This window comes from Perissodus microlepis, chromosome 23, assembly GCF_051167445.1.
Source record: "Perissodus microlepis isolate ML-2025 ecotype Zambia chromosome 23, ASM5116744v1, whole genome shotgun sequence".
Classification (NCBI taxonomy): Eukaryota; Metazoa; Chordata; class Actinopteri; order Cichliformes; family Cichlidae; genus Perissodus; species Perissodus microlepis.
This window is the reverse complement of record NC_140482.1, coordinates 27,841,401-27,866,521: the sequence shown is the minus strand read 5'-3', so window position 1 is coordinate 27,866,521 and position 25,121 is coordinate 27,841,401. Positions and strand designations below refer to the sequence as shown.

General features: G+C 39.3%; 1 protein-coding gene across 1 annotated transcript in view; it reads left to right on the top strand.

The window, feature by feature from the left end:
• Nucleotides 1-6,815: 6,815 nt before the first annotated feature.
• The window catches only part of tbl1xr1a (TBL1X/Y related 1a), a 50,112-nt gene continuing 31,806 nt past the window's right edge, over nucleotides 6,816-25,121 (top strand). Inside the window, exon 1 of the mRNA XM_084921661.1 lies at nucleotides 6,816-7,169. The gene's annotated coding sequence lies outside the window, so the exon portion shown is untranslated. The remainder of the gene's footprint in view (nucleotides 7,170-25,121) is intronic.

Sequence of the window (25,121 nt, the reverse complement as noted above, 5' to 3'; positions counted from 1 at the left end):
GCATATACAAAATTATTTTTTTAATTTTGTCAGGTTTATTTGCACACCCTATTCATATTTTCTCCTCCTCCAGCTTCTCAGATAACTTCCCTACCTTTTCAACTTCCTTTCACTCAGGAGAGTCTTTAGTTGTCTGAGCTGGATTTCCTAGTTGTAAATGCTAATGTGTAAAGAGGTGAGCTGAGATCGATGAGGATATTAAACTGACTGGCTTCCCTTTGTCTTATCAGCCTGATGAGGAAGAACACACAGTGTGACACTTTGTGTGTCATTAGCACACATAAACACACATACAAGCAAATGCATGAAAGACATGTCTTCCAATGTTTCTTCTCTCTCTCTCTCATTCTCTCTCTCTCACACACACACACACACACACACACCAGAAATAGTCATGCAGTATCTGTTTTTCTCTGTCTCCATCTCTGCTCTGCTAAATAATTTAATCACTTAAGAGCAAAAGCCAACCATGCAGTCCCAGTCTCTACCATGAAGGGTAAATTATAGCCCTGTAGGTAGAGAACAGCCATTACTGTATGGTCTATGAAGACATATTATAGAGCCATACTTTGTTGAGACCTTGTCATTGTCAAAGCACTAAATATGCCAGAGGTGGAATGACGTATTACTACTACTTTGAAGTGGATATAGTCTAACGTTGCTATGGGTTTTTAAAGGCCGATGCTGTTGTTGTTGGATGTGCCTGGCTGAAAAATGTGGCAGAAGGAAGGGCATGTTTGCTTTGAGGTTATACAGTATGTATGAGTTCTCCAGTCAGAGAGAGGGCGGGGAGAAACGAGACAATGGAAGGTGAGAACACAAACGTGAAACCAATGCAAACATCTGTACACAAGGTTACAGTTACACAAACATGGAACATATGTTTAAGCCTATTGCCTCTTTTCCACCAGCATGGTGCGGGTGTAAAGCCAGTTCTGCCTCAGTTCTTTTTAAGAACCAGTCCACATTTTCACTGGTCTGAGAACCAAAATGATGTTTAGAACTTAGTAGCAGAAGTTGAAGTCATTTCTATGGGAAGAAAATATTTGTGAATCTGTGGGATCCATATGCTTATCATTCTTGAAATCCTTTTGGTAGCGCCTCCCACATTCACTACGTTTCGGGGCACTGAAGGACACCTTACAAGCAATTGAATACCAAAATCACAGTATGCATAAAATAAGTCAATAAAGTATAGAATTTAAAAAAACAGCATCAAATAGAATAGGCAAGCTTAAAAAGATGTCTTTTAAGACTGACTTTAAAGACGGAGAAGAAATCAATATTGTAAATGTGATGCGGGGGAGAGATCCAAAGACAAGTGGCCAATCAGCTGGAAGCGCTAAAGCCTATGATGGCAAGCGGGTAGTATAATGAGAGTAAGATAAGAGGAGGATCTCAGAGTATGGAAAGGAGTGGCAATGTGCAGAAGATCAAAGAGATATGAAGGTGTGAGAGTATGGAAAGACTTGAAAGGAAACGAGTAATATGTTCTAGGGAATGGCTTCTAGTAACATTATGAGCAGCTACATTTTGAAACAGCTGAAGCCTATTGAGAAGTTTGTGTGGTAAGCCAGAGAGGATAGAATTACAATAATCAATATGAGTGTAGCCAGAGCATGTACAAGAATAGCAGTACACTTAGCTGTAAGAAATGGTGTAGCCAACTGATTTTACGTGACTGGAAAAATGCAGACTGAGTGATATTATTGATGTGTCAAAATTTAAGGTGCTAGAAAACAACATCTAAACTCCTAACCTGAGAGGAAGGAGAGATTCAAGAATTGTAAATACACAGAGAGAATTTACGTATTTATCCTAAACATTTTTAGTACGTAACCTAACCTAATGGGAGAGTGGAATTAGGCTTAGTGGACGGGTAGAGCTGTGTGTCATCAGCATAAGTGCACGACAAACATCCTAAACATGTGACCTTGGGTGAATGGTAAGTAAAAAAAAAAAAAGGAGCACTGTGACATAGGCTTAGGGAACCTCACTGACAACTGGACAAGCTTGTAATCTAATTTTTTTTAAGTATAAATATTTGCACCAATGTGAAATTTATTCTAGTTTAAATGCATGGAACCAGTTAACTATTGGACACCAGTACTGGCACTGCATCTGTGTATACACATTGCTCAGAGTGAGGAATTTGCAGAGTTCTCATCTGACTCTGCAGCTCCTCTTTAATTTTTTGTATTTTAGTTTCTTTTAGCTGGTTTAATTCAGCATAATAAGTCTAAAAACTTCTAACAGGCTCACAAAAAAGCACAGGTTTATTGACTAACTAGCTACAGCCCTGTCTCCTTGATGACTTCCTATGCATCAAAAACGCCAGTAGATTTTAAAATGAAATGTAAATACAAGCAGATTAAGATTCCCTTTAACAAGTCAGGAAACATGAATAAATGTGTGGCTTTGTATTGTCTCAACACCAATATCTTAACATGTTATGGCCAATGATTATGTAGCAACTAAATGTTATTGACATATTTTAGTTGTATATACAGGCAAGTTCTAGCAAACAGGGTCACTGTTGAGTAAAGTGGAGCTTTCATCATTTAAACAAAGACCTGAATCATATTATAAAGCCAAGGGAAGCTTGAGCTTATAATAATAACTGGTTTTTAGAACAAATATTTGCTGTAGCAGCTAAAAGCCAATAAAATCCATACCAACTATTATGTTGCCAGAGGTAAACCTATTAAAGAGACAGAATGGAAAGACACATGATCGGTGTCAGGTGTTCTGTTCCCAGTCTGGGAAGCATTTACCTGCAGGTCTATTTGAGGTGTATGTCCAATTAGACCTGATAGAAGCCCCAAAAAACTGGGAGGAAAGAGATGTCTTGATATTTAACTTCATTAAAGGAGACATGACCAAAAAAGTGCATTAGGAGTGGAGTGTAATTCACCATTTTCCAGCTGAGAGTTGGAGTGATGTCAGGAGTAAAAAAAAAAGAAAAAGAAATTGATCAAAAACCTTTTTGAAGCTGGATTTGGGATGAAAAGAACTACACATTCAGACTCTCTCAGACTTACAGTTGCAATGGCAACTAGGCTTTCAATCCTCCCTGGTACAGCTAATGATGCTTTATATATACACATATAAGACATTCTTGCAGGTTAAGCTACTTCCCTTTTTTTTTTTTTCGGTTAACGAGCACTGAAAATAAAGTTCATACCACAGCAGAGATTTTCTAAAGCAGCTTTTTTCAAAGGATTATTCCAGTGTCACTAGGTGTAACTCACACTGTTCCACTCCAGGTAATTCCTTTTGCTGTTGTAGCTGAGCTGCCATCAAACACCTTCTGGCCACAGTGAATGACAGAAAGTCCATGTTATATGTTGGTGGGGACAAATATTAAATGGGACATTGGTATTGCTTTGTTCATATCTGCTATACCTCTCCTACTCATTGCTGCAGTTCATAACACAATAAATTCAATCTACATGCAACACTCTGTCAATGCTAAACATGAGGGTGGAAGTATGCATGCACAGATCACACAGTTATTAATAAGCTAACAGTGGAGCTGCTCTACTTGAGGACACATCAACACATGGATTTTTATTTTTTAAATACTGGCATCAATTTGGTGGAAGCTTTCATTTTCACCAGCGTTCACTTCAGCTCCATTCTGCGCTCCTCAGAGTTCAAGGACACACTCATTATTGAACACCTTTTTGTACAGGGAGGTTTGCTAAAGTTTCTTCCTCTATATGCAGCTTTTGTCAAGACTGCTTAAGCTTGCATGAAGAGAGGAGGTTTCGTAGCTTTTCAACTCTCTCCGTGGAATATATTCTTAAGAATGCTGTCAGGCTGTATGTACTGCATTCACACCTCACTGAGGTCCCATCACTATGTGAGCCAGGCCGCCTCGAAGCATCGTTTTATCTGATCACCTTGCAAGCACAATTCCTCTTGTGCGCATTTCCATATCCGCTGACACATGCTTTTCTTTCTATCTGAAGCCACTAAATAGATTTCAGCGCTTTAATTTGATTACTTTTCGTACTGTGACATGTCAAAATGTCTGCTGGTTGTTTACACTATTTACACTACTTGTTGTGTTTCTGTCACCCCAGCTGTTGTTGTTGTTTCGCATAAAACATAAAGGTATTAAAGTGGTGCTTATATGCTTCCTCAAATTTTGACAAGAAGGTAAATATGAGCATATTTATAGAACTATTTTTTTAACTGCCCATAAATGCAAGAGCTCTGACAGCCTAATCATTTTCAAATAAGATCCACTGAATTCTAAGGCTATACCCACTGTGGAAAATATACTTATAGACAACAGAAAATGCACAAAGCTATATGACAGGGGTGTAAAGTAGGACAAAGCCATGCTTACCTCTTCTGTTGCCATTTGTTTACTAGTCACAGGCTAGACCACCCCAGTCTTAGCATATCTGATCTTCATTTTGATCCCAACTAAAGTTTTATGACTGTACCTGCCATGTTTGTAGTGGAATTTCTGCACGCGGACATGCATAAACATCTGGCTAAATACTCAAAAACCTCTTTGTGATAGTTCAATTACAGTAGGCTTTAAAAAAATACTACTCTGTTGCTGCTGTTAAAAAGCTTGTTTTCTGCTTCTTCACATTCACATGAAAACAAGTTTTAACAGATTATGTAAAATGGGAACAAGGAAATAAGCTCTAAAAAATATGTTGAAGATGACGTTGCCAGACGTCTAGACAATGTTGAGGCTTGTTTAAAAACTGAATGATGACAAGCTGTCTTAGGTTGTTGAAAGGTTTTCTAGAAGAATCCCTGAATCCCTGTAGCACGAATACCATACTTTCATAAGTCACTTATTAGAAGTGGTGGTGGTTGGGTGCTTACTGTAGAAGGCACAGAGAAGAAGAAAACACTGAGGCAGAGTACTGCATAGAGATAATGTGATGTGGTTTCCCAGAAAGCCATTACCCTAATAGTGGTCTGCTTTGCCCCCGTGGTACTCACTTCACAATTTGCCACAGTGGAGCTGTTTCTAAATCATTGTACCCCCCTGATTTGTTCAGCCGCTATGGGGCAGAGATGCCGTGATGTACCACTGGTGGGATAGCTTCATTTCCTCCTAAAACAAATACAAGAAAAGTCATCAAAGTCTTCAAGGGAGAACAGTGTGAAAATAATTGCACCATCAGACTTGCAGGGCCCCTCTTGTACTACAAAACTCTCCAGGCATGTGAAAGGGAGGGTGAAGAAAACACACTGACGTTCCCCCTCACCCTGTATAAAGGTCATTACCCATCCCCCACTCTTCTTGTTATAGCCACACTAAAGCTCACACTACACAGCACCCCAGGGCTTTCTGTCTGTGTGTCTCTTTGTCTCAGCTGAGCCTTATCTGTGTGTGTGTGTGTGCATGCTGATGAGCATATGCTTTGGGGTAATACATACATGAGTTGCTGTCTGTTTTTCACAGTTTATGTCTGCAGAATACACATCAGTTTGCGTCTGCTCATGCCTCTCCTTATAGGATGAATTTACATGAGAAAGCCACCACCACACACTTCTCTGTCACCTCATGAATGCTACTGTGAACACATGTGGTCACATAACCCCCGTTCACCTCAGTACGTCTATGTATTATCATGAATAATACTTGATGTTGCGTTAAAAATAATGGGGTGAAATTAATAAATGTTACCAGCTGTATTTGTTATCATGTGGGCTGCTTGTTGTGTGATTTATTCAGTTTTCTTCTTACATCACAAAATCATTATATAGGAAGTAAATAACAAGCATTTTTTAAATTACCTGTTAAATTAATTTACTTTGTGGTTTATGTGGGAAGTTATTTTCAACTGCAGGGTTTTAATATTGTGTGCAATCCCACAACTGGCCACTAGGATATATTAGCTAAACTCTGTGGGCCGAGCTTAAGTGTCAAAAATTCCACTTCCTGGAATGGCCACTAGAGACCAGAACTGTAGAGACTAGAAGTTTTGGTCCTCCTGTAAAACATCTACAGTGGTGCAATTAAAACAAAAATATCTATTTAAATTGTGTTAGGGCTAAAAGTTTTTTTTTTTTTCAAATGATGCATGTGTATTTGGTGCACTTTCTTGTAGTGTTTCTGCCCAGATCTGTTCACGCCGTAACAAATAAATTTCCAAGCATGCAGAAGACTGAATGTCGCCTTGTGCTTATTTACATAAAATTTACATCACTCAGATCTAAGCTAACCTTCGCATGGTCATGGACGTGTACATTTTGGTATGCACCAGGGAGTTGATTGTTCATTCACAGCGCCACATTCCTGCACACTCTAGTTCTGTTCTTGTGAGCTATAAATATGTGCATGTGGAGCTGGTGATATTGGTTATATTTACGTTGCCTATCATCAACCGACTCCGATAGCCCTGCTTTTACTAATAATTAAGATAGTTAGCATGTGGTGTGCGAGCCAGCATTGGAAGGCTTAGTTCCAAACAACAAAAGTACATTTTGTTCCTAAAATGTTGCCTGAAAAATGTAATTGTTATCGCATAAAAGAATCGTACTTTTTTTTTTTTACATCGGTTTTTTTCGCATAGTTCCATAAATAACTAAAAATGTGAGCTACAGTATATTTTTCATGTGCATAACAGCATGCCTACAGCTACACTCCAAAAATAGCTACGTAGTAATAACAGTCTACTACTGAGCAACATAAACGGATAATTAATTTTAACCTAATATTTCTGAGTTGTTTTTGAGGAGTTACCGCTTACCCCCAGCCTAACTACACCATCCTTCTCCATACTGCGACACCCATTTTGATGTTTATGTGACTGGAGTGTGCTTCCTGCAGAGAGAGGAGCTCAGGCCTAGCTCATTTTCGCCTGGCAGGTCAGATGCTCTGTGTTTCAGTCTGAAGCCGTTGGCTGCTACTGAACCGTTTGGCTCTTTTCTCTACTAGCGAGCAAACCTACAATCTAGACCCAACTGTACATCCAGCTCATTTTTAAGGGGATTTATCACTATATATGCCCGTGTTTCCAAAACACATCGGTCATTGGGGATTCCTAGCCCCGCTTGGCCGGGTCTGAAAGCAGTTATAACGCTTTTTTCGAGGTGTAATTAGAGCTAGAAAACAACGGTGGTGGAGGAGATTCCATATTAGGAGCACAGAGGAGAAGGCACCCCCCTTGTGTGATTTGGAGCTTTTGGTGAGTGTTTACCGTCTTTCCGCTTGATTATTGCCGTTATAAATGATAACCTCGAGTAGATCGATAATGCGTGGCTGTGAACGCGAGGTTTCGCCGGGTTATTGAGCGGTTTCGGACGTTTATTTTTATAATTTTTCTCGAGTGTGGGGGATGGGCAGCCTCAGCGCGTGAGTAGGCGCGCGCGTGTCGTGTGCATGTGTTCGAAAGCAGTTCTCGCGCGTGGTTTGTGTTTGTGAGCGCGCCCTTCCTTCCTGCAACTCCTACTAGCTTTGAATTAAAACCAGTGTAATATATTTTTTGTATTATTTAAACCCAAGTCATTAGAATATACATTTCTAAGATAATTTATATTGGATTCAACCCAGAAGAAATTAGATTGAATATGACATCAAACTTTTTACTTTGTCACTTAAGTTTTATTATTGTGAAGTAACTATTTTCGCCAGTTATGGTTTAATTTATTCTGTTATCTCTTACTTAACTTGGACAATTTGTGTGTTTCAATGCACTTTGTACTTGTTAAATAAGGCAGTGTGTCTATAAAACTATGAAGGGTTATGAATCAAAACTGAAACTGTTTGAGCCCAGTTAGTAGTTGTGCCAGTCTGTTGTGTTGTGCTTTACACGCTCTTGTTTATTTTTTGTCTGTAGCATACCTTGGATTCATAATTGTGACAAAGTTCAGGTCATAGTATTTCATCGTGTTATTTACTTTGTTACCTTTGTGCCACTTTGATTGAAAGCTTACTACAGAGCTGTAGAGCTGGTTGTTCCAAAGCCATGGACGATATGGGGGAGGGTCGAATACACACACACACAGACAGACACACGCGCACACACACACACACACACACACACAGACAGGAGGGCCACTTGCCAACCTTGCAAAGCTCAACTCAATGACACAATGTACCAGTCCCAGATAAGCCTTCACTATCTAGCAAGGAAAAGGCTGGCAATAGAGACTGTTTAGCCTCAGTTACATTTCACAGGCTAACTGGGTTAAGATATTTGTAGGCTTTAATATATATCGATATTTTTGAATGCATTTGTCATTATTTTTTTAATTGACCTGGTCCTTTCATGGGATTTTAGTTCTTTAAACATTGTAACGAATATTTAAAGTAGGTTATGTAACACACACAGTCCTGAGTCCAGTATTCACACATAAACTCGGGCTTAAGCAGCCCTCATTTTATTAAGGGCAGCTCTTATTGGGTTTCATAGCTGATAATTATCAACTCTTTGAAGCTAAGGACCAACCACACCATAAAACATGTCATCTCAGGTCATTGCTTTTTTTTTTTTTTTTGTCTTTGTGGGTTTTAAGGTCAGGCAAGGTGTCTGTGCTTCATATTCACAGTGCGTAAGAGTTTAAAATTGTCTACAGGGCATACTCTGCTACATGTGCTGCAGACAATGCAGAGACTTAAATAAACATGACGCAGAAACAGATATATTCTGATAGGCTAATATGGGCTGTTAGCATCAGCTGAAACATATACTTGTGTCCTTATTCACGTGAATCTACAGCGTTTTGTGCTACCACCCTTAGGGCTATCCATACAGTAAGTGTGCTCCAGAAGAATAAACTTGAGGTTTGCTCTATGTGTCAGCTATTTAATGTGTCTCCTGTTTTTGTGACCAGGAGGTCACCATTTATGAATGCGTGAGAGCTGATTTTTAGATGTCAGTATAATCCTAACTGAAAGTGCAACCTGCCGATCTGTTAGCTTATCTGTTCTTTTCAGTTCAGTTCAGTTCTAGTGGAGAACTAACGTGGCATAGATGAAGCTAACAGCAACGGGTGAGCTGTTCTGAGGTATTTCACACTGTGGTCAAGTTAGTTTACAAGTTCAAGGCTCGTTTACAAGGCTTTTTTATTTACTTTCACTCTGTTGTTGTTATATCTGTTGTTATGGGTTCATCCCCAGAAATGACAATGACACAAAGCCAGTTGTGTGACCTCACAGTTATTCAGTACTTTTTCTTTAATCAAGAATCATTGACGACTACAAAGTCTGCTATCTAATCTCACATTGTTGGGCTGGGTATGCATATGTCAGCAGTAAGTTCTCTGTCAGTTTTTATGGTGTCATAGTGCAATTTTTGACAGCTATTAAGCAACACATCCTTTGTTTGTCCTAGTGCACAGATGACCTATAATGGGGAAATTATGATTTAGCAGTGGTAGCATGTTCGCAGTCAGGTGGCAGCTACATACTGCCCGTCTACCTACAGACGTACCATACATAGTACTATAAATGAAAAATCAGTGTGTTACCCGACAAGACAGTGACAGCTATTTTTACAGCTATAACTGTCAAATCTATAAACGTGAAGATATAGATATTAAAATTGTGCTACTGTATGTCTCATTCAGCTCAGCGTACTTTGTCCTGTACAGTAGCTTGGTGTGACTTTTACTCTCTGTGGAAGTGTCACTGTTGAGTTCACAGCAATCTCAGATATGCTCTTTTATCTTGGTTTATGTGCTGTTATGATCAGAGCTACTCCTCTTTCCTCTGGTTGTATCAGTTCAGTTGTTTTTAAAGAACTGAACCACACAACAAGAGAAACCCACCAAAACCTAAAGCTTTGTGTTGATTGTTAAAATTGGGATCGCCACTGCACATGTTATGTGGGTTTTTTTGGTTAAAAAAAGACAAAAGAAAGAAGAGCTCATACACAGCATGTGCTGGCCTCCCCTCGGCTCCTTTTTTGCACCCGTTGTAGTGTTTTGCATCGTAAGTCACACCTGAATAGACTCTGAACAGACATCCACAGAGATTAAAATAATAATCCTGCATGTAGGTAGGAGATGGAATGGGAAGGAAACTGATCTTTGAAAGGCTCATAATGTCTGAATCACCTATTTTTACTGTATTTATAGATGTTTAAAATATAGTTCTGTCTCACGTCTAGAACGCATACAAACACACAAGTAGGGATGGGTATTGATAAGATTTTCACGATTCCGATTCCATTTTCGATTCTGAAGCAGCAGAATCTGCTCCTTTTTAAAAAAGGAGAACACTAAGGTCGATTATCTTAGAACTTTCTTTTATATCTTCTCTTTGAACAAGATAGAAATTTAGGAGTAACATGGCCTTACAAACCCAACAGTGAGATCTTAAGAGATCCAGCCTATGGCTCTTCCATGGGGTGTCACAGGGTCCCCAGGGAAAAAAAATGTAAATGTAAAATAATAAAATAAATATTCTTCTGTAGCAATAACAAAGTATAACATAAATTATTCTGTAGCAATTACACAAGAATATCCAGTAATGTCCCTGCCTACAATTAAACACATTCACTTACCGAAAATCGGGGGCATCTGCTGTGGCAAATGGGTGCAAGCCTTTGACCACAAACTTAGTCACTGCTCGGTGACATTCGTCTATCCTGGCCTGAAAGGAGACGCTACCGGTAGACTGCAGCGAGAACTGGCAGCATCTGAGCCAGCCAGACTCTGTCTGTCTCTCTCATCATGGTCACCTAAATGCACAGTAATGGCAGGTTTTGTAATAAGGCAGATCGCGCTAACATAATATGCACTGTTAGTTGATTATTTACCTGCCGCATTAACGGGAGAGGACGTGCAAACGTTAGCGCTGCTGCTGGGTTGAGATTCACGAGTCCGGAGTGGAATTAAAAACACGACATTCATTTAAGGTCATCGCGTGTTTTGTGAGCAAATGCTTTTGCATATTCGTAGTGTTTCCTCCCTTAAATGAAATATCTACTTTGCAAGTATTGCAAGCTGCCCTGTTGTCATCCGTTCTCGTAAAGTATAACCAAACTTTTGAGCGTTTGAGCCGCTTAGGCGCCGTGTTTCCTGCCAGGTAAATGACGCTCCGCAACGTGGTGACGTCATTCGGGGCGACTGGAATCGATGAGGGAATCGTTTGCAAAAATGGCAAACAACTCCAAGGAATTGAAATAGTGGGAACCGGTTCTCAACAAGAACCGGTTTTCGATACCCATCCCTACACACAAGTGTAAATTGGAGCTTAACAGAAATGATGCTGGTTTCTGTACTGTGTCTATTTTGTGTTTCACCATGTGTGTGTCTGCTCTCTCCAAAGATGTAGAAGCACTTTTTCCTCTGTAGACATAAAAAAATGCTTTTTTTAATGCTGCAATGATCCTCTCGAACTAAGACAGTGAGAAACATTGTCTTCAGAAACATTGCCCTCATCGTTTACCCTCATGCAAACGTGACTCATATTGTCTTCAGCAGAAGTCCGCATCTATAAATACTTAACCTGAAATTGGCAACTTTGCAGTGGTAAAGCAATTAAAGCAATCTTCTTTGTAGTCTGATTGTCCTTTTGCCTCCCTGTAAAGTTGCCAGTGCCCAGCCAACTGTAGGTTGCCCAAAAACGAGTGAAAGAGAAAGAGTGGGGAGTTTATTTGCCATTTCTAGCATGAAGAGAATGAACATAGTCTATATCAGGGAGCGGGAGAGGTTCCCTGCTGTAATTAGTGAACATAAGTGTGACCATTAGTGGATGATGAGGGATCGGTGTAGAAGCTCCACATATGCGCATTAATTTCACAGAGGACAAAGTTGTGAGCATGAACTTGTTTGTGTGTGTGTGTGTGCCTGCGCTCTCTCACACACAGGGATGGTATAAAAGGTGGAAGTCTCGTTATGAAGCCTCAGGGCGAGCTGTGTTTGCCATCTCCATCCTGGTGTGTGGAAGCCAAAAGTGAGGAGCGGCTGGCGGATCAGACTGTGAAACTGCACTCTTTGGCTACCAACTTGCAGTTGAGAAGTTGTTAGATAATGAGTATGTCCAGGATAATCTTCATTTCTGAGTAACTGTAATTTACACAATGAACTTAATGTTTTATTCAGTAGGTCCCTGACGTAGTGCTTGAGGCCATAAAGTCATCAGGATAGTGTTTACTGAGCTGAGGGATTTGAGGGATCTAACTTCTGTATAACTTAAAGTCTTTTTGCAACCACAAGGGTCGCTAGAAGGATTGCAGTTAATCAGTAGAATGTAGGTTTAAAGCAGTTCAGCATCTTTTATGTCCATGGTGTGGATGCGCCCACATATGCCCGTGATGTAAGAGGTGGGTGACATTCACATCAACATGAAGCTTTACATTGGAAGATTAGGTTTAATATTTTAATTATAATATTAATGTACTACATTAAAGGGGGAAATGAGCTACAATTGGCTTGCTTGGTATTATCCAGCAGCTCAACACTATTGGCTTTTTCCCTACAAAAATGTCATATTCAAAACCATCAGGGAGGTTTTGGCATTTAACTACAGGAAAACCACCAGAACTGCCATTTATAAAATACCTTTAAGCAGTGTGTAGTTTATTGTGGGGTTTAAAATGCATTTTTGGTGAAATGGCCGTAGAATAACAGGAAAATGCCTAAATGTGTGTCAGCTACAGTAACAAAGACTCTTTGTCTTAACTATATGTGGACCAAGGAGTGTTTAAACCAGGAAAAACATTGCCCGTTGGTAACTGTGAAACTTGAAACGGCAACATGATGGAGGCTGTGCCGTGTTTTTCTACTTTCACATTTCCTTTCACGCTACCACAATTTATTGATGAGGTAATATAGCTTCTAAAACATGCACTAGAAGAAGCTAGAATGATCTTTAAAACATTATCTTAACTGATAACATGCTTAACTTTGGATTCATCAGTACTTGAGTTTTTTGATAGATTAGCTATGGCATGATAGAAAGCTTTGAGGGCAGGGATAGCTCAGTAGGTAGAGTGGTCGCCCCATGATCGGAAGGTCGGGGGTTCCAATCCACTGAACAGCTACCCTGAAGTACCCCTGAGCAAGGTAACGTCCCTACACACTGCTACCCGGGCGCCTGCTTAGTGGCTGCCCACTGCTTCACTGCATTTGAATGGGTCAAATGCAGAGAAAAACAAGTAATTTCCCCACGGGGAGCAATAAAGTATACTTTATTATTATTATTTGAGTGGCTGTAATCAACTTCCTGTAAATTTTACAATTTCCTGAGCTGAAGCACAACATTTCAGTAGACAGGCAGAGATGTGTCGAAATCCCGTTGGAGTGTGACAGCTAATTGCCTTGGTAACTGTTTCTAAGCTGCCGAGGTTGTTGAACATTCACATACTGGTTCACTTCTCTGATTGTCTTGTGAGCACGACGTTTATGACTGACCCTATTGCGTCTAACACCAGAGTATAAAATAGGACAACAAAGGAAAGCTCGAAGTTCAAGTCGTGATCTTTGAAATATTGTGTGGATGTTTTTAATATGGACTGAATTTGCCTGTTTGTCATTGCTATAGTAGAGCACATGCTGAGCATAGGACAGAAGAATAAGGTTTTGCTACAGAGCAGGCAGCTGAGTCATGTTATCTACACAGGACACATTTATTGCTTGGCCTTAATAAATCACAGAGGAAGCGTGGTGGTGGAGTAGTACAGTTATGTAACCAGTGCCCGTCATCAGTGTTGTGAATTGAAAAGGGAAAGACAAAATGGACTAAAGTGCAGTGAGTGAAAATGTCTTCCTTGGTTAGATAATGGTCTGACACGAGATGGAGAGACGCACAAATATGGAACTAACCTGGATCGTGTACATATCTGCCATAACTAAACAATAAGTAGGTCTTATTTCCTCAATGAGTACAGGGTTTGTGTGCATAATTTCTGGGATGTCGGAAACGTAATTTTAATTGACTTGATTGAATTGACCTGGAAATTTACCACAGATAGTTGTTGTATAACATAAGGGGCTTTACGTAAATTAGATCAGTACGTCACTAAAACTATGAGTTAAGCACAGATAAATACAAGATTTGGGTGGTCTATAAATAACGTTGGACAGTAACAATTAGCTTATGCTTTTAACATGATGCATCACCGCCATAAAAGTTCATTATTTACTTCTTTGACTGTTGGGTTCAAAAGGACTTGAGCTGTTAATGGTGTGACATTAACCTTAGCTCAGTCATCCACTGAGTGCCGCTGTCAGCAACATCCTGTGGCATTGCCGGTCATATATGTTTGTCATTCTTGCATGGCGTCAGAACAAAGAAGATTCAGTGAAAGTGTGAAAGTTACCATGGTGATAATAGTGGGTTAAAATGATCGTGATCTTCGTGGCATTAAAACCTCTGGCTTTAGGGTCAACATATGTCAGATTTTTCTCCATTTCTAGTTCATGTGCTCGTATAGACGGCTCACTGTAGAGGGAAACGAGGAGTATCACCATGGCTACAGTCCAAGATGGCAAACTTGGATGAGAGACTCTCTGGAGAGGCAGCTGAACATGTTGCTCAGATATTTGTCACAATTGTGTAAAGTCGTAACATTGTTCTTTTGTTCTATTAACACTTACAAATGTTGTTGTGGATGTGGAAATAAAGATTTACAGTAACACTGTGCTATTTACATACTTGAGGTAATTTAGTAGTTATAGCTTGTGGCACAAAAAACAAATGAATAACACAAAACTTCCTGCTTGTTAGACCTGACAGGGTAACAAAGGAAATGGGCCTTTGTGTAATGTAATTTGATTCTAAGTGGAGTTTTTCTCTTTTGGCAGGCTTGTGTTTTGTATGGTATTTCATCTGATCACAGAAATTATACACCAATACAGTGGTTAGCTATATTTACCAAATAGTTCAAACCTGTTATTTAATTGGTTTAAATTGTAAGTTTGAAGGTCCAGGAGTTAGGTGTGCTTATTATCTTTGAGGACTGTATTCAAAACGCTCTCTCTCTCATACACACAGTCATGCTCATGCTACATGCGCATCCACGCAGATCTGCACCACACACACACACACACACACACACACACACACACACACATGCAGTTGACAGCAGTCACATGGTGTGTGTGGCAACCTCAGGGGTCAAGTTCAACATTGTGAAGAATGCTTGGTGCTCAGCGGCCCCTCCCCCTCTTTACTCAAAAGGCTTTGAAGTTTACAGGCCTGCAGCTCCCTTTCCCCTCTGCTGCAGAGTGACCCAGGGTGATTATGTATGGCCTGCAGCTTCCGTCCAAACTCTGGGGAAAGTCCCAATCCACAATTTCGTTTACCTCATGAGTAGGACTGCTGGATCTTGTGATATATTCCAGTAGAGTATGATATGACAAATAATACCCTGTTAGTAATGAACTATTCCACTGTGCTGTTTATGACGAAAGATTGGGATTTTATAATTTTATGTTTTGTTAGTTTGGAATGTACTGCATGCTCTAACAAAAACTAGAGATCAATAATAACATGGTGGCTGCTTGACATCGAAAAAGAAAGTAACTTTTAGTTTGTATTTAGGCAAACAAGAAAGAGTTTTTATACCTCTTAATGAGACCTTGATTTTCTTCTAATAGTACCTTCTCCATATGAGATTGTCCTAGCTGAATTTAGGCCTAAGCACAATCTGACTTCATGTTGCAACAACACTGATAAAAATTGCTTACTGTGTTTTAAAAAACTGCATGAAAGTCTTATGCCTTAGTGCATGTTACAGACCACAATTTAGCGCCACCTTTGTTTTGAGAACAAGAGCAAGACAACATCTACAACCAGGGCTTCTGTGTAACACAACAAAAAGAAAAGGAGGCACTGCCGCCAGTGGTGCTTTAGATATAAATAATTTATTGTACTGGAATCTCTGAGTCCACTGAAGTGGCAAAATCAAACAACAAAAGATGCCCACTATCATTAAACAGAGACCTATCGTTGAATTCATTCCTAGTTTTGACGTGCGGAAAAATTGTGCTTTGTTTTTCCATATGTGCCAGTATCATTTCAAAATTGTATTTAATATCAGATTCAGTTATTTTATTTACAGCTACTTAAATTTTCTTTCTGTTAAAACAGCATTGAAGAATCAGTACACATGCCAGCTGCAGTTTCTTGTAAATTGTGCAAACAGATGTCTGTGGCCTTAAGTTCTTGATGCATGGCAAACACAGCCAGCTGGTGGGACAAACACATGGTTTATACTTTTAAGTGAAGGGTATGCAGAGGCTTTCAGGTCTTTTTTGCTAGACTGATAAGGAATGTGAGCTCAGGGCTGACTATAATTTGGGGAAAAGTATAGAAAGGGTTCCGATCGCAGCTGTGATAAAGTCCTATCTAGGAAATGCAGAAAAGTTAATAGCAGAGCTTTGGTATGTTCGCTGTTTCAGTTGAACTTTCACAAAGATTGGTCTATTGCTTGCCATTACAAGTACAACCAGGAAGAGTGCGATACTGAAGTAAGGATAATTTTGGTCTGTTGCGACCTTTAGTTTAGCTGTTGTGGGTCATGCAGACTTTGGATTTGATAGCAAAACTGTTTTGGGAAACAATGAGTTGCTCGAAACTGTGTAGCTTTATATTAATCATTTTAATTACCTAAAGTCTGAAAGTAAACACAAAAATGATCTGGCTGGAGCAGACATGCGCTAGAGTGTTGTTGACTGAAAGTCTAGTAGTTTTTTTTATATTCTTAGATGAATCTAAAAGCTCATCTCCAAGAGAGATGGTGGAGCATGGCAACAAGAGACATGATGGGCAACATAATGGTAGCTTCATCCATCTTAAATGTTGTAAATGGACTGGTATTCATAAATCCATTTGCTACTCTTACTGAACACTCAAAGCTGTTCTACACGACATGCTGCATTCACCCTATTGAGTCTATTGAGGAGGTGGTCTATCTTTTCTTTTATCTCTTTTTTTTTCAGCTTAATTTAGAAAGCCTGCCTTCAGAAATTACTGAATTTATACAGCTAGTGTTAATCTCACGGATTAATCTTCTGCTATAGAGCTGTAGTGGGAAATTTGGCATTTTTAAAAATTTGGATCTCATCTCTATGAGTTAGCGTGACCCATGTTAGCCATTGCAACTGGTTAAAATATTTAAAAAACATGATTTGAATGTAATATTGCTAGGATATAAATATCCTACCATTAGTGGCATTAGTTGCTAATTTTACTTGGCGCTTACCAGCTCATTCATCAGCTGACTCATCCAGTGCAATCATATTCATGAAGACATACAGCATGGTCTCTACAACCTGACCCCTCTGACACTGATAGACTCATTCACCTTCCTACCCTAATGTGCTATATTTCAGATACTCATTTAACTTGAATGTTCATTTAGGTGTAATAAATGAGGCTGAGGCCTCCCAGCAGAGATGGCTTTTCTACTTGGATTCTTGGAGAGCTCTGTCAAACAGCAGGTGCTTTTCTGACAGATCTAACATTAAGACAGTATTTTTGCAAAGGACCAACTCCATGACATGAGCCTCTGATTGAACCACATGGATCAGAAGAGATGCTAAACTGTGAATGGAATGCTCACTTTGCTAATTGGCTCACAGGAACGCCCCAGCACAGCTGCTGTCACAGTGTCAGCAGAAAGAAAAGACAAAGGGCCACTGGGGCATTCCACGCCTTCCAGGTCCCGGGTTAACCCGCCAACACAGGAACGCCACGCCGCAGCTGCACTGTGGGTGCAGATTTTATCATGTTGCAGGAACTGCTTGACTGTTCAGCCTGTTACACTACTTTTTTTTTTTTTTGGCAAGCGTGTTCGATGTTATCACTGGTGTCGTAGTGAATGCTTAGCATGGCTGAAATCTGAGAAATGAGGTTGGCCTTAATAAAACTGGAGCAAACCGATAGTACAGAAAATTTACAGGTCAGTTTTATACACTGCAGTTTTAATGCTTTTTCACTGCAGCAAAGAGGAAGTTAGTGGATTGTTTCTCAAGTTTTTTTTAATTATTATTTTTTGTGTGGCTTTCGAACATTAAACACGTTACACCTGCATTAATGGCCATTAATGAATGCCAGATTAAAGCACGATCTGCTTTAAAGGCTCAGTTAAGTAATAAGAGAAATGGAAGTAGTAATGTTCTTTTTTTTGTTCATGAGCCAATCATCAACAACTATAAGTCATTGATTTATTACCGTAAAGCGTTTCTATATTTGTGTTCATGTGCTTGGGCGTGGCTTGGATTAATATTTTATCTGGTTTGTGTTTGTTTCATCAGTCAAATGCTTCTGTCTCTTATCTGTAAATGGATGTTTTTTACATTGCTTTGCTTTACTATCTGTAAATGCCATCAGCCTCTCAGGGACTGCAGGAATTTGGCCCATATGGCTAAATTGGGCATATTTATATAATGCAACTTTGTTCTCATGTGTATTAATGTGGATTTTCCCTTTTTGAATCAAATAAACATGAACCCAAGGTCCAGGAACTAACTGGGTTATGATCCAAAGGATGGCTTTAGAGAAATATTACCTCCTTTATTAATGCTGCCTAAATACTTATGATCTGGTTGGCTGCAAAAGCCGCGCTTCTCAACACACCAAGGTGAAAAAGTAGCATTAGTGAAACACGTTCACATGTAAGGATGCCTGATGGATTTATTTGGTGATGAAGCAAGTCTGGCAGAAGTTTTAAAGACGGCACAATAAAAACTTCCCTTTGCTCTGAAACAGAAAATACTGGGCATGTTCAAAGCAGGGATTCTGCTTGTGCAGTGCCAGAGTGTCCAATAATACGTAACGATACGAACGGCGACTTACTCTTTCATATCTTCTTATGTGTGCCCTTCTTCGTGCTGAATGTGTTTTCTTATCTGATGTGTCTTCTGCATAAGCGACAAACTGCAGACTGCATCATACTTTTGCATCTCCTGTGGTCGACACAGTATGATGATGATTTAATGTAGAATCTTAAAGAAAACAGAACAAAAACAAGGTTTTATTAGCCATGGCTCCATTTGAATTTTTACTTTATTTTTGTTTGTCTGTTTACACTTGTTGTCTTTTTCTAAAAGAGTCGGAGACAGTTTTGATTCGAAGCCAATATATTAAAATATATATTTTTCATTAGGGTGATCATTTTAATCACCAAAAACTACAGCTTAAGCTAGCTTTGGGTTCGGCCTTTAGTTGACATGATGTTAATTTCGGACCAAACAGATATTGTGACGCAAAGAAGACACAGGGCATATTGAATAAATCTCATATGTAAGCACATCTCGTCCAGCTGAAGTGATACACTGTGTGGAAGCCTCAGCCACATCTGTTTGGTCCTGGTCTGTCATTAGAGGATCCAAACAGGTATGCTGCCTCAGGCAGAGCAGCTGTAGCAGTGAGCATCTTTGAGTATCTTCTCGGGTTAAAACCAGAAAGATGCTCTGAAACATCTCTACAGTGTTTCGTTTTTGTTGCTCACCTGTTGTGGGATTCAGGTATGGAGTAAAATAGAAAATACTGTGACCAAACAAGAGCCCACTAATTTTAACCTCCCTGAAATTATTTGTGAGACTAGGAGAAATCCTAAATTGTAAATTCCAACTTTGCTCTTTAACCTTCCATCCATTTTCTTTTCTTCAGATCACTCACTCTGCTCTCCTAATTATTTATTGTTATTTTATAGAAGAATTCACTGTATTTTTGTCTGGAGCTGACCAGCACAAATTTAATATCCTTAAATTTAATGACCTTAAATTTGTGCTGCTAACGTCTGAGGTCAAACACTAAACTTATTACGAGTATCCAGATCACGAGGATGTCATTTTACACACACCAGCTTTACTGAAATATGAATTCACATAATTCCCAAGAGGCCCCAAATGACCCACAGCGTGTCCCAGGCTCTAACAAGCTCCCTGTGATTCTGGTTTGCTCTGTCCAGGGTTTGGCCCTCCTCTGTACTTGAGGAGAGAAGGAGAAAGCTGAGGTGTGTTTAAGCCCAGCTAAACGTCATGGGATCCTGTGCTGTGATATATTGCCTTGCATTATTATCAGGGATTGTCCGGGCTTAGCATTGTTTTAGTAGTTGATGTTTTTATCTGTGATTCTGGCATAAATCTGAAGGATCTGCAGTTGGTTGAGCTCGTCTCATATGGCCTTGGATCAGACAAAAGAAAACCGATCTCATCGTGGATTAGTGGTATTAACAAGGACTTGGGCATATGACCCATGTTTATGATGCAGCACTGTTGTTGAGTGAAAGGCCTGCGGCCCATTTTTACGTAAGGATTATGTTTTTTTGCTGTACATGACGTGGATTTCAGAGCATGGTATTGGAGAGAAGGGATGTTAAAAAGTTAATAAATGACCTTTGAACTAGGGATGCAACAAATCAGCAAAAACAAACAGAAAAAAGAAACAGAAAAGACAGTGGTGGTGGATTTTTTTACAGACTGATACTTATATTTTGATCTTAAAATCAGATATTTGGCCATTCTCTTTTTTTCTTTTAAACACATGAAAATCCCACCGCCTGTCTCTGCTCCGATCAGGTGGTTGTTGTGTTTGTTGCATTCCAAATGTGTGTTGCTAACGTTGGACAGTGTTCTCTTCTGGACAAACCATGCAGTGTTAACAGTTGTAAGGTAGTTGAGGGTTTTTTATTTTTTTAAAATTTCCATTTCTTGGCTGTTATGAATGCTGATGCCGATATTTCAGCAAATCACTAATAAATTGATGCAGGTCTAAGAGGCGTGCAGTTAGCAGTTAGGTGTATTTTTTTATGGTGTTAATTAGGGCTGCCACGATTAGTCGACTAGTCACGATTACATCGACTATTAAAATTGTCGATGCGTAGTTTGAAGCTTTGTAAGATCCCAAAAGACGCAGGAATAAGTAGGATTTAAGAGTGTAATAACGGACTGAAACAGAAGATGGCAGCACTGCATGTACAAGGATGCCAGCTGCCGTTAAACCCCGAAGAAGAAGTAGCTCTGTCCCAGAATTCATAGCGCGGCCCTGCTCAGTTGTCAACAATGGCGGCAGCTAGTTAGTTTTAATATTACTCTTATTATTCTTTCTGGGTCACAAAATGAACGTTTAACATATTTTCAGGCGAGAATGTAGCTGTGTAAACTTCAAATATGTGCTCAGTTTATCAAGACACCACATATTTTCTAAAGCGCTCCGACGTTTTCGGAGACGTCTGTTACCCACCAGCTCGATAGCTAGCCGGGGTTCAAGGCTCATTAGAGCCAGTGTGAACACCGGACTCCCGGCAAATTTTCAAACCCACTATATTGTTTGGCTTTTTTTAAGTATTTTATTTGTTCCTGAGTAAATCGGTTTGGCTGAGATTCAAGTTATAGTTTTTACACAGCCGAATAAACGTCAAGCAGACAACTGATTATCAGAAGTGTGAGATGCTCGAGAATATACTCTGGTGTCCTGTTATATTTTAGATAGCAAGGAGCAGACGGCTGCATTTATTAAACTCCACCAAAACAATCTGCAGATTTCATTAAAATTTAATAAACTATCATCTTGTCTTTATTTTTAGTTAGCACATACCTTAAACACTTCAAGCTGTAAGCTAATGATAGTTATATAAGAGCAGATGCTGCTGGTCCAATAAGCTGTACATTTTACATCCAATGGATGATGATCTGATTAGTCGACTAATCGCAAAAATAATCGGTGACTAGTCGACTATCAAAATAATTGTTTGTGGCAGCCCTAGTGTTAATTATATTTCTGTAGTAACCTGTGACCTTCATATTCACATATCCAGTGTGTGTCAGTATGACTTTAGTTTAAATTATCTTTGGGCCGATGGTCCCCTGCAAGGAAACAGGGACGCTTTATGACAAAAAGCTGTGCAAAAAAAAAAAAGACAGTATTTTTTTAAAAAATGTATTATTGTGTTCTCATAAACATTAATTAAAATTAAATTAAAATGCCATCAATTGGCCACCCTGAACCAGACTCAGCAGAGCTGGTTCATGTGGCTGCAGAGCATCAGAAGGACCACTCTCCCACACAGTGGAGTTACTGTCCAGCAGCAGGACAGGTCATTATTGTTCTATTGTAAGTTTTGTAAAGAAAGCATACTTGCGTTCCCTTTCACACATCTGGCCCTTCTGCTAACACCACAAATGCAATCCAATTCTGTGAGTAACTGAATCCCACATAAGCTTTTTAGGCTTCTGTGAGGGACCAGGAGAATCCTTCCACAGCTTTACTGTCAGCTTCACGCACACATAAACATTAGGTGAATTATTGATCCTGTTTGGTGGAATCCTCCAATTTTATTGAAATGAATGGATATCATAATATCCTGGAATTCTCTGTTTGTAATGACTGTATATGAGAAAAATTTGTTGTTGTTTTTTTGTTTGTTTGTTTGTTTTTTAAGTCAGCACAAGCGCACTGCAATCTCAGAGTGGTATCCATTCCAAAATTGCCTCACAGCCAGTATTGCATTAGCATTACCACTATAGCTACATCTAGATACAAGGCTGGCAGTTCAGCCTGTGATTGATCAGTGGAAGTGCACGGTCCTGTGGAAAATCAAAATGAAACTGCCAATAAAGACACAAGCTTCATGCTGTGTCACACTGCCCTGCAAAAAGAACAGTAGCCACGGTAGTGACAGTGATATGAATCGCTGGCAGTGTTGTCGCCATCTGTAAGCTTCCATGCGGTATATAGTAGAACTGGCATACTGGGACTGGAACATCGGCGCTCTTTTCTTTCACAGCAACAAAGCTGTCAGCAACAAAAGCACACAACAGCACACACCGTGCTGTGTTTAATAGAAAGGCCGCTGTGGCTTTTTTTTTTTTTTTTTTTTTTTTTTTTTTAGCACCTCCATCACAATTGTTGGAGCTCACTCTTGAGGGTTTATACTTAACATTTCTGGACCAGATGGAATATGTGTGCATAATGTCAGAGGACTTGGAAAAACATGGCTTAGCTTGTAAATGAAGTCACACAATTTATATTTCAGATTCCTCAGCCTGATTTCTAGGGTCAGCATTTGGTATTATCATAGCATTTCTTTCTCAACGGCATTGGTGAAGGCTCTTAGGTGGAAACTGAAATTTTGATAACGTTGGATCCTGAAACTGTGGCGTGTAATACAAAGCAAGTTCATACCAATTATGCTAATGTTATATTTTCCTAATCTGACTGAACTTCCTCTAAATCTTAATTTCTACTGTAGTGGATCTATGTAGAGCCTGTGATGTAGTCTAAAAAGTGGGAGCATTCATACTTGTGCGTAGCGTCCCTGCATTGCGCTGCCATAAAACACTATTTGCCAGCGGAGTTTCTTTCTTTGAGTTGTTCAACTCTTTTCCAGTAGATTTAGCCAGAAATGCATAGTAGGAAGGAGTGGCCCACACAGTCGTTATAGCACTGAACATATCACTGTTAAACACATCACTGATAAGCCATTAGTGTTGCGTGGTATGCTGATACTAGAAAAGTGTTGCAACCCTTGCGCTCAAAAGTTGTACTATTGTCAGTTTTATTTGTACCACTACTTTAACAAAGAGTTTATTAATAGGTAATTCATGGACTTGAAGCTTGATAATTACTGCTGTGAGTGAGAGGGATGTCAAGGCCTGTGAAAGTCACAGGAGTAAAGGGGTATAGAACACATGGAGGAAGAATAAAATCCAGAAAACCAGTCCTTAGTCTGGGCAGGGGTTATATACAGAAAGGTAGAGAATACAGACAAAATCTCTAAATGTCCTGCACAAGAAACCCAAAGACTAGAAAACAAGTTACACAATGAAATGCCTTGAAGGCTTGACTAGCAGTAACAAGACAATCTGTCAAGTGGAAGGTGAAAAACGGGAGGTGGGAAGAGTCTTTGGACAGTTGGACATGTATAAACAGGTCAACCAGGGCAGACAGCAAAAAATCCCACGATGGTGCCCAAGTTCAGAAGCTAAAAAAAAAAAAGAAGGAAAATTTAAATCTCAAAACTGAAAGAAAAAACAATCTAAAACCCACACAATAATTCAATATACCCAAAGCCAAATCTTTGGGTGCAGGCCTAGAGAATCTGTCTGGAGAATAGCAAGGAAATGGTGGTAATCTCTGCACTACCCTAGTGCCATCCCGGGCCAAAACCAGAGTATTTCCAGTGGTGAGAGTGTATCTGAGGCAGACTATTTCCTGTTGCGTGTTACATGTATGAAAGGGCAGCTTTGGATGATGTCCCAACCTGATTTTTCTAAAACTGTCCAGCTTTGATGTGTGAAAATGGCTTATGTAACAGGAGTGCGGTTGATTTTGTAACAATATTTTTTTTAATCAACAATAATTTGAACAAGGCAGTTGGCAGAAAGTGGAAGCAACTGTTTCATTTCAGTTAGTCTTAAATCTAACTTGATAATGTAGTCAAAATTATATAAAGAAATATATATAAAGAGATTAAATAAGAGGTTAAATAATAGTCATAATAGACTGTACAGTTATTTCATAATAATTTATGGTATTTGAAAAATGTGTTTTTTGGAATGCTTGCCAAGCGCATGTAAGTTACGTGTTAGGGAGTCAAAACTGAGCATGATCTCATTTTAAATAATCCTGTTATTAAATGGCATAAACCAGGGACATTGTATTACTGTGTATCATGTAAAAGCTTTTAATGAAACTGTGAGCTTGACCTAATACAGAGTAATCTCATTATTACTGTTTGGGTTAGGGTTCATCGTCACAGAGACACCCACATGGATGAAAACACAGATGACTCAATACAGGTTAAGGTCTGGACTTTATAGTTTTGCGTCTAATTTAAAATTCTGGTTAATGAGAACAGTCTTTCAAAAGCAGTATACAATCTATGTAGGCAGTTAAACTTAAAACTGACATTTTAAAGTGAATTAAAAAAGAAGAATTTTAAGTGCTGTGTTGTCTAACCATTATTCCTTTTCTTTTCCTGATATTTCAGGTATTCTGTGGTGTTCTTATAGATTCTGTACTAACATATTTATGTTGAAATTGTATTAAACGGATAATTTTGGTGTTGTGACATTCTAGTCAAACCCAGCTACTCCCACTCAATTTCTTTGTTCTTAGGTTATCGCTGTTTTTGCTCTGCGGCTCTACTACAACCTCACCATCACTTTATAGAGCTAGCAGAGTCAGATGAATCAATGGAAACAATGACTAAAAGGAGAAAGACACAGAGGGAATTAAG